This window comes from Scardinius erythrophthalmus (assembly GCF_964197995.2).
Source record: "Scardinius erythrophthalmus genome assembly, chromosome: 9".
In the NCBI taxonomy this organism is placed as follows: Eukaryota; Metazoa; Chordata; class Actinopteri; order Cypriniformes; family Leuciscidae; genus Scardinius; species Scardinius erythrophthalmus.
In genome coordinates this window covers 41,032,548-41,043,646 of record NC_138229.1, presented here as the reverse complement: position 1 = coordinate 41,043,646, position 11,099 = coordinate 41,032,548, and positions in this window count along the sequence as shown.

Below are 11,099 nucleotides of genomic sequence, written 5' to 3'. Positions count from 1 at the left end.
TCTTTGATCAACATTAATGGTGGCAGCGAGTATATGCTGTCAGTGCACTGATTCAATAGACATATGCTTACTGTTTTTCTTTTTCAACCATTTAAGACAAAACCGACTGTTTACGGGAATATTTGAACTTGAAAAAAGGTTGAATTTCAATGGTTGAAACAACAATTCTTCTGATGCTATAAATTAACTAGAAGGATAGGCTAATTGTGAGATATAATTGTGTATGTGTCCATGCACTATATGAGAGGCGGCTCTTTTCGTGCTTTGTGAGTGCGCAGCACAGAAAACAGCGGGCATGCAGACTTGTTCTCTCACGTCTTGCGCTTAAAGAATGCTATCAAGAAGAACACTGTTCCTGTCCAGTGACGCAAGGCATTTGAGGGCCCCCTAATTGCCACGGGGCCCTGAAGCGGCCGCACCCAAGCACCCACGCTATCTCTGCTACTGAGTATAACCATGTGTGCACTGCTTACTTTTTTCCGCACATACTGGCATGATATGGAAGGACATCAGATGGAAACAAAATCTGACAGATAGGGCAGATCTGCATACATAGCAAGTGCCAATATTGGATGTAGTATATTATTAGTATCCTGTTGTAGTATATTATTAGTATCTAGGAAAATATAATTTTTGTCAGCTAATGCAATTAAAAAAAACAGATTCATTTACTGGACTGCTCAATTGGCTGGTCAATTTCTACACACTCCTCCTCAATTATAGTAACGTCAGTTTCAGTCTCCTGTTAAAAAAAAATAGAGGCACCGTATACACTATAAATAAGAACACTTGAGAGTCAGTTAACTAAAAAAAATATTTGGTGCAATCAATACTGTATATTTTATCAGGACATAATATTCATTTATAATACTCATTTAGCTTTTCATACTTTTCTTTCTTTTATGTATTGCTTATTGTTAATATGTTTCCTGTACAGCTGCTTTTTAACAATGACATTTTTAAAAAGCGCTATACAAATAACACTGAGTTGAGTATTCTCTGACAATTCTATTAAGCTCTACAATACCAAATTATTAGTCTAGCTATCACCAGACCAAGCTCAATCTTTCAAGATTGAACATTAGTCTGGGGAGTCTGCTCTGTATTTTCTACTGTGCAAGAGGCGTGATCAACGGGCACAGTTCAAATGACTCTGTACGCAATTGGATAGTCCTTCAACCAATCAGACCAACGATCCGGGTGACGTACTTTGCAGAGTGACCTGAAAACTCCAGGCAGGAAATGTGTCAACAAACGTGTTCGTTTTGTAGCATTGATCAGCGGTTTGCAGAAGCAGCAATGGCATCGAGCGATTTTTGCAGGTTGAAAGTGAAACATGAAAGTGAGTGGTATTTACACCCACTCGAGCGATTTGTTTGCGAAACTAAAGAAGCCGTTGATCATCGTCGAGAGGTTAAAAGGAATTGGATTGACCGCCGCTTCTCTATTGTCATTGTGTTAAACCCGCCAATAGCGCCAGGTGGATAAGCCAGTTTGTGATTGTTCCCCGCAGATTTGTAACGGAAGCAGGATAGAAAAATGTACTGGTTTCCAGCCTGAGCTGCAGGGCGAAATCAAATTGCCGGCAGATCGGGCTGGGTTTACCCAGTCTACCAAATTATATTTGTGGTAACAAAATCATATTAAGGCATGCTGTAACTTTTTCCCACTCTCTTTGTTTGGGGTTTTTTATATGCTGCGGTGCCAGACAGGATTTCTGTCATTAAATCAAGTTACAAACAAATGTACAAAGGTTAAAAAACGTACAAAGGTCTTGTGTAGTCAGATTTAACTTTCACAAACCCAGGTCACTTAATGAGATGAGAATTTTACACCAGTAATTAATACAATAATACATCATCACAATACAACACCAGTTCAAATCAATAATGTAACCATTTATAAAACATCCAACCTTTTATTTTTTTACTTTTTATTTTTTGAAATTCATCCTCAAGCTGAGAAACAATATAAAAACAACAAACAAAAGCAGCACCACTAAGGTCTACAACATGCTACAGTTTGCTTTTTGAATAAAAAAAACCCCTACTTTTTGGAAACACCTTTTAAAAAAAAAAAAAAAAAAACACATTACAACACATTACAACTCACAAAATAGTTTTATATGTTATTAACTCTCCCTGTTGGAAGTTGTGTGGAAGACTCAGAAGTTGTTATTTTTTCACCCAGGCATGCATGTGCGAACTCTAGGTCTTCTGTAGCTTTTGGAGTGACAAGGGCTGATTTAGGCAGGACATAGATCTGACATCTGAAAATCCGTTATTTTCACACAGGTTGTAGGTGTTGACATGAAATGTTTCCCCCTAGGCTGATCATTTTGAGACTTGAACATAGCAGGGAACTGCCTAATGTCGCCACACATCAAAGAAGAGAACACAATTTTAGACTTATAAAAGACACACACACACACACACACACACACAAAAAGACCTTATTATACAGTTTCTCAGTGACATGTCATCTTTCATTACATCTTTCATTACAGTTAGGGTAACAACATTTTAAAAATCAGGGATTTGATTACCTTCTTAGTGCCTGCCTCACCCTAGTCTATGAATCAGAAGGGGGTGGAAGTGTAACAAAGGTATTTTTCTCTATGGGGACTTTTATTTTGACAGGTTTTTCTTTCTCCGACGTGTTCGCAGGAGATGCAAAGACGTCTGGAATGGTGCATTCTATTTTTGTCAACGAACCGACTCAGCCCTCGGATATGACGTCACTTCCACACTTAAAGTGTTCTGGTATGTTTTGCACGTCCGAGTCGGAGAAAAAACATGGACGCCACCCGGAAAGCTGTTGCTGGTAGCATTGGCCGAGTACCAGGCGCTCCAGAAGTATGTGCTATGTTTTAGTTTATCTTCTGTTAGCAACGCTAGCCACGTTAGTAACACCCGATTGAAACAAGGCTTTTAACAAGGCTTTTTAACAAGGCATTTAAACAACAAAAAGTGGTCCAAAAACAATGAAAACAATTCATATTTACAAGTCACACAGGGCGCAGCCATCTTGGATTCCGTATCGGAATTCTTGCTCTGTGTCCTCACGGTTGTCCGACTTCCGAGCTGGGAAATCCGAGGAAAGGAGGCGTGTTCGTTCGTGTTACTAGTCAACATCTGTCTTCCTAGTCGGAACTCCGACACGGATAAATAATAGAACGCACCAGAAGAAGAGTGAGCAGTGTTACGAGGCAGACACGCCATGACCGTGGTACGAGAAGTCGACATTTTTCCCCTGAAGCTGTAATGTAAGACTGTGGCGCCATAGCACATGACAGGAAGAGAAGAGAAGAGAAGTCATTTCGAGGGGGGGAGGTTAATGTTTTCGATAAAAGATTATGAGGGCACATGAATTTAAAAAAAATAATGAACCGCACAAATAAAATCATTTATAATAAACAGTACAATATTACAACAAAAAATAAGAATTGTAAATTTTGATTTCATGGCAACTTTAAGTCATCGCAAGTCATCACATTTTGTTGTAATATTTTGTCACACAAAGTTGTCGTTGCCACAGACTGGTACAACAATTCGATATACACACACACACACACACACACACACACAGGGCCGGCGATTGCTATAGGCGAACTAGGCGGTTGCCTAGGGCGACAAATGTGTTGGGGGCGCGGACGCACTCTAGTGTCGCCCTATCTACTTCCCATATTAATCATAAAATAAGAACGAAACGCGAAACAAAACATGTTTATTAAACATGATCAAAGGGCGCCCCCTCAACCACACGTTTAATTACTTGTCAACCTGATTATTAGATTGAATTTATGATTTTTGTCGACCATTTCTGGATTGGCGGGGGGCGGGAGGGTTGCGTTACGTTACGTTAGGGAAGTGCTCAGCTGCTGGCACGTTGATCGAAAATGAAGCGGTCTAAACCTCTGGTGCACAGGGACGAAAACGGAGAAAGGAAGAAGATAAAAAATAAAGCTCAGTATAGAGTAAGTCTTCTCATCTTAGCTATTAAGGTGTCCAATGAAATAAATTTACTTAGTATTGTAGCCTACATCACCTATTATTGGACGTTTCATTGCTGTCACTAAGCTATAGTTTGCTAGCTATAGTTACTTTGAAGGTGAATAGAAATGGCAGAAACAACTGTTAATATTTTATTATTTGAGATAGAACTAAAAGAACTTAAACATTTTAATTTTGTAGTGGTACATACATTATCCATAATAGCACATTTGTTTGTAGAAGGTATAGTTAAACCAGTTTAATGGTCATAATTTGCTTAAATTAATCCAATTTGGTAAATATCCTTGAACATTATTTGTAGAATTTGTGTATAAACAATTTACAGTTGATTCTTCAAGTCATAATTTGCTTGTTGAAGTGTTGGAGTGACTATTAGAGCATTTTTGTTCATCAATGAACATTCTTTGTAGCATTTTTGTATGTGCAATTTATTAGAGTGTATCATTTAATTAATGTTTTGCTTGCTGAAGTGTTGGAGTGACTAGGTGAAACTTGAAAAATTAGAATATCGTGCAAAAGTTCATTTATTTCAATTATTCAACTTATAAGGTGAAACTAATATATTATATAGACTCATTACATGCAAAGTGAGATATTTCAAGACTTTGTTATGGCTTACAGCTTATGACATATCAATTCATATCAATTCCAATTTTCTGTGATTTTGAATTTGGGGTTTTCATAAGCTGTAAGCCATAATCATCAAAATTATAACAAATAAAGGCTTGACACTTATCAATTTTCTTATTTTCTTATAAAGGGGGGGGGGGGGGCGCAAAACTCAATCTTGCCTAGGGCAACCAAAGGGCTAGAGCCGGCCCTGCACACACACACAACTTCACTGATATAGAGTGACCCGAACTGAGTGTTTGAATGAACTGAGGGTTTCAATTGTCAATTTGAACTGTGTTTGTGATTACTGAGTCGATTGGAAACTGAATCATAAAATTTATGATGTTTAAGTGATTTCAAGGTCATCTACGTATTTGGAATGTGTTATTTGAAGTGAATCAATTTGATTGAACTGTAAGAGTCATCAACATCCAGTGTTGTTTGTAAATACAGTAAGTTTGTGCCCTAATACTGACATTCATTTTGGGGAAACACTTTTTGTGTTAAAAGGTGTTAAGAGGTGTTAAAAGAGGTTTGTTTTGAAAGTATTAACCATTTGAAGGTCTTTCAAGAAAAGAAGAAATCTCAAAACTGTTTATTTTTATTTATTTTTTGTTACTTTTTGTTATTTTATTCTATTGAAACAGATCCTTCCAGCAGAAATATAATTTACTAAGGGAAGGAAAATAAATTACTAATTGTTAAAATTATGACATTTGACAGTTATTTTTGAACTTACCTTGGTGTAGGGGCATCTCACTTACAATATTAGGATTAGGTGGGTGGGGATGTGAATTTAAATTTATTTTTCACCACATGCACTTCAGGAAGCCACCGTACTGACATACTCACCTGAAGCCTACACTACCTATTCCTGTAGTATATCCAAAAATTTTGTAAGGTTAAACATATACACATAACGTGCATATTGAGGCTCAAAGCACTGGAGCGGGGACTAAGATCCTTTCGCTTTTAAGTCTTCCAGGGTAATGTTTTAATTTGCGAGGCGAGACTTACAGTCCCCTTACAGAAGCAAATGAGAAGGGGCTATAGCCCTAACTGAAGGGATGGATACTGTTGTGCTGTTCTCTGCTCTTGACGAAAATGAAGACAGGTCCCTGGCTAAAACTTCTGTTAGATCTCTCGTAGCTGATTCCACCTCCAATGACAATGCCTATCAAAACCTCATTTTATTATCACTATGTGTGAGGGGAAACAATTGCATCATACTTTAAATAGTTTATCCTGCAGTGACTGAATCCTCATTTGTTTCATAACCTTTAGAAGAAGAAAAAATTTACACTTCATGTTATGCTTTTAAAGTACACATGCTGTTACTCTCTCCTGCACTGAATAATTTCAGAGCCTTCAGAGCAAATGAAGCGCAACAGCTTTTTTTTTTTGTCTAGCACACTACACGTCTAGAAATTACAAGAAATCAATGCGGATAACACAAATCAAAGTTATATAATTAAACGTAAAATAATCATTTTGTAGAGTTTTTGCTTCTTATTACTTTTAACATAACGTAATGCAACCTTGTGGTCATTGTATTTGTTGCACAGAGACTAGAACGCTGCCACAGACACTGCTGCATGATTAGCTAATCCCTAAACCCTCCATCAGTCCAAGCCTAGGTTAATCATAGTGGGGAATCATAATTTGGCAGGAAACATTTATCGCCATCACACACTCGTAGAGTGTGAAACAGATTCTTCTATCGAATGCAGAAACTGAAAATTATCACTACGTAAAACCAATAAAGTCAAGGCCAAATCAGTTGCCAGGCCACTGGGAATTGTACGGGTTTCCCGATGCCAAACGCAGGCCTGCCGGACACGAGCGGCCCAATGTGACGCGACGCAGCCACTCGTGTCCGGTGTGGATACGGTGTTACATCTGCATGCTCAAGATGCACGACGCACTCATGCAGCAAACAACTTCCATGCTTTGCAGATTCCAGACATATTCTATTGTAACTGGATTCCATTTTTCATGTTGGGCGTATAAGAGTTTAAAACTTGTCTCGTACACCCTGAACAAGCAAAATGATCCCTGTTGTTTGTAATAATACATTTAGTTTACTACTTACTCGACGAGTGTTGTCTTCGGCAGCCATCTCGAAGGTTCCACTGCATTGCACAGTACAAGCGCAGCTTTGAGCATCTTGAGTCTTTTCAGTAAGGAGCGTTTTGATTGGTGGATTAAAAGCTCACCGCGATTGGCTAAATTTATGAATTGAGTTTTGAATTTACGAATTGGATTTTGTAAATAGTGCTGTGCGTTTATGGATTCTGTTTTGTAAAAGTATTCTTTTTGAGATTGATCTGTATTTCATCCATCGGAATTGATTGGATCGTTGGAAGTTAGGCTTTGCCAGAGCCGGCTCTGGGCGTTGCTTACAAAATTGAGGCAGATTTGAATGCCAGTTTGCACTCAGTTGTGGAGGATTACTCGCCACCGGACTCACCGCAGGCATCCTCCCATGTAGGAATTTTTATTGAGGAGCCCGACAACAATGAAGAGAACGAGGACATTCAACTGCATCTTACGGACGGAATCAGCCCATATTTATTCAAACCACTGCTTCCTGCGAACCTAGAGAGGGACCAAGACGAAGGCTTTGTGTACTAAATCAGAGAAGCAGACTCCATGTTCCCTTTGGTCTCCATCTTCCCTCCCTTTGAGCCTCTATTTGGTCTCCATCTTCCCTCCAGACTGCATGTTCCCTTTGGTCTCCATCTTCCCTCCAAACGAGCCTGACTGACGAAAGATTTGGCTACTTGCGTACACTTGTAGAGTTACTGAACGGTGGCCTCTTACAGAATGGGCAGGCACTAGTTTTTAAAAAAAGCATTTGTCGTTTGGGAGCCACACTCCCTGGCAGGCAGTGATTTTGAGTACGTTCTGTGCAAGTGTTGCGTTGCTAAATGGCCACGGTTACCTGCTGCTGAGTGCGGTTATTTCTATCTGTTTTTAATTTCCTATACAGATCACGTGAGGTCCCGCCGGCTGTGATTGTGGGCGGGGCAACTGCTTTAAAGACGCCCAGTCTGGAGACCGTGGGGTCTCTCTCACTTCCCATCCGCTCCTGGTAGCAGACGGAGCACAAGCTCCGACGCGTGCTCGGCCTGCTGCTTCCGTTGAACTTGTTTAGAGTTTGTTTCAATGTTGGTTTCACAAGCACGATCCCGATATGGGATTATTGTTTGTTATTTTTAGTTTATTGTATTTATTTACAGCTGGTGGTAACTGGTGATGGGTTTTTGCATATTATTTAGTACAGATTAGTGGAGAGCAGGAGAAAGAGGACCCGGAAGACTCACACAAACTCTGTCTTTTGTTTTGAACGGGAGGCAGGCAAGTTTCATCCGCTTTGAAGAATAGTGTGGGTCAGGGTTTTCTTTTGTTTTTGTTATGTTTATTTTTGCCACCATGCTCTGCGTACGCTAAGGCGAATCACCTAATTAAAATTATTTATTTACACTGTCATCGAATCTCTGTGGTCTTTTATATGTTATGCCGATCCATAATTAATTTGATGGGTTCGTAACAGCAAGGAAATAAGCGCTTGTCATCAGGCTGAATCTTGGGTATGTTGTAGTACAGATGAACACAAGCAACAGTAAGAGTTTCAAAAACATGACAGTTTTGAGTTTGGCTCAGTGCTGCAAAAGGAAGGAGCCAATTGGCTGCTCCAGCTGCTTGTTCCGAAACCGCCGGGCTCATCCGGGATTTGAACCCGGGACCTCTCGCACCCAAAGCGAGAATCATACCCCTAGACCAACAAGCCTCTTCGGCGGTAAGTATTTCGGGAGGGCGCCAGAAATTCAGTGAAGCCCATCTCAAAGACGGAACACGACCTGGCGTCGAGATACGAAAGTATAGTTGTTTGTGTGTTAGAAACCACTTGAAGGCATATTACAGATCAAAGGCAAAGCTTGCTGGACAAGGCCCAGTGGCCTAATGGATAAGGCATCAGCCTCCGGAGCTCAAGTCCCACCTGGGTCGTCTATAACGGGCTACGTTTAAGTTGGATGTTTGACAAATTCAAGCATTTGTTCAAAAGCAACAATGACTGCAAGATCTGAATTGGCATAGAACCGACAAACTTCTGATAGCTGTGGGGGGGTTTTGTGTGCATCATTCTGGCCTGCCCGTGCATGTTCCCTTTCAGGCTGAAATTACGCAAAGCACTGTGTGCAAGAGGGGAAAAGGCCACTTCTTGCTTTTGCACTGGACCTACGACGAAGGTTTTGCGTATGAAAGCAGAGAGGCAGACTCCATGTTCCCTTTGGTCTCCATCTTCCCTCCAGACTGTATGTTCCCTTTCAGGCTGAAATTACACAAAGCACTGTGCGCAAGAGGCCCAGTGACCTAAGGGGAAAAGGCCACTTCTTGCTTTTGCACTGGACCTACGACGAAGGCTTTGCGTGCGAAAGCAGAGAGGCAGACTCCACACACAAAACAGGTGGGAAAGAGTCATGAACTATAAATGAACCTAGTCATCCAAAACATCACTGATACGTTTGTTTTGTCCATATAACCAAAATGGCCGTGTAATTGGGGAAAAGCACATGGAACAGAAATGGCGGGCTCTAAATGTAAACAGCCCCATAAAGGCTATGCCGTAGGCTTGACTTTGAACTACTAGGCATCGGCCTCCCACCTAGGGCATGCTTGTTGAGCTAGCTCTAAGCCGATGCTGCAAAAAGTCAATGATAATTTGTTCAAAGAAACTCCACAGAACAACAAGTATAACTGTGCTTAGCGTTTCTGCAAAAGAGCCACGGTGATTCAGTTAAGAGCGATATAAAATGGTTTGAATCCCACTACAGCATCTACAGGCCGGAAAAAAGTTCAATTTGGCCGAAGCATCAGCCTCTGATGCTGCAGAACGTGACGTCAAGTACTATTTGGCTTTCAGTAAATGGCCACATATGAAGTGGTTGATAAAGAAAAGCAGCAATTGTAAACAGAGTCAGAGAACCCTTGAACTCATACTAAAGGTGAGAGGGCTCGTCCGGGATTTGAACCCGGGACCTCTCGCACCCGAAGCGAGAATCATACCCCTAGACCAACGAGCCTGCCTGAAGAAAGATCAGTCACCGAACGCTGGCCTCTAACAGAATGAGCAGGCACGAACAGAAAGCGTTTTTTTGTCGTTGGGGAGCCGTACTCCCTGGCAGGCAGCGATTCTGAGCCCGTTCTATGAAGGAAATAAATGCTTGTCATCTGACTGAATCTGTGCTAAGTTGTAGTACAGATGAACACAAGCAGCAGTAAGGATTTCAAAACCACGACAGTTTGGCTCAGTGCTGCAAAGGAAGGAGCCAACTGGCTCCTCTTTCCGAAACCGCTGGGCTCGTCCGGGATTTGAACCCGGGACCTCTCGCACCCAAAACGAGAATCATACCCCTAAGCCAACAAGCCTCTTCGACAGTAAGTGTTTCGGGAGGGCGCCAGAAATTCAGTGAATCCCATCTCAAAGATGGAACACGACCTGGCGTCGAGACACGAAAGTGTAGTTGTTTGAGTGTTGATCAAAGGCAAAGCTTGCCAGACAAGGCCCAGTGGCCTAATGGATAAGGCATCAGCCTCCGGAGCTGGAGATTGTGGGTTCAAGTCCCACCTGGGTCGCTTATAACGGGCTACGTTTAAGTTGGATGTTTGACAAATTCAAGCATTTGTTCAAAAGCAACAATGACTGCAAGATCTGAATTGGCATAGAACCAACAAAGTTTTGGATTCAAACTATTGGATGTTACATTATAAAGCATTAAAAGCATGGCAAGTGTTGTGGTTAGCATTTACAACAAATATCACTTTAAAACTATCAAAAATACAACTTTGGAACTAATTGTACTATTTTTAATCTGATATGAATATCTAGGCCTATAGCACGTCACGTGACAGGCAGTGTTTAATCACCCTATTTTTGAATTAGAAAGCAATGTGAAATTTTGAAATAGAAAGCAAAGTCTCCGTAGAGATGGCAGATATAATGGCAGATTAATATTGACAAACAGAAAATACATTATATCACACATTATTAGGACAGCGTATTTAGGTATTTTCTACTTACCAACATCTGACACACGTGAACTGATGCCAAATATCGCAATGTGTTCGGAACGAGACTTCTTCAGCGCGATTTCCTACTGATAAAATATAATTTTAAAAATATCAATAAACAGAAAAGCAATCCAGCTTTCCTGGCAAAAAGACCCAAATAATAACATTAAAAAATACATAAACCATGATAAGATAAGATCTCGTGAATAAATGTTGATTAAACAGCTTCTCTGCTGCAGCCGACAGGCAGAAAGAATCGTGCTGTGATCACGAAAGACGCTTCCCATTGAAAATACATTAGTTATAAAAAGGTGCTGGTAATGTACGAAAATAACGAAAAAAACGTGTCCGTGACACGAATCAATAGATTAAATTACGTGACCATATCACGAACTGACG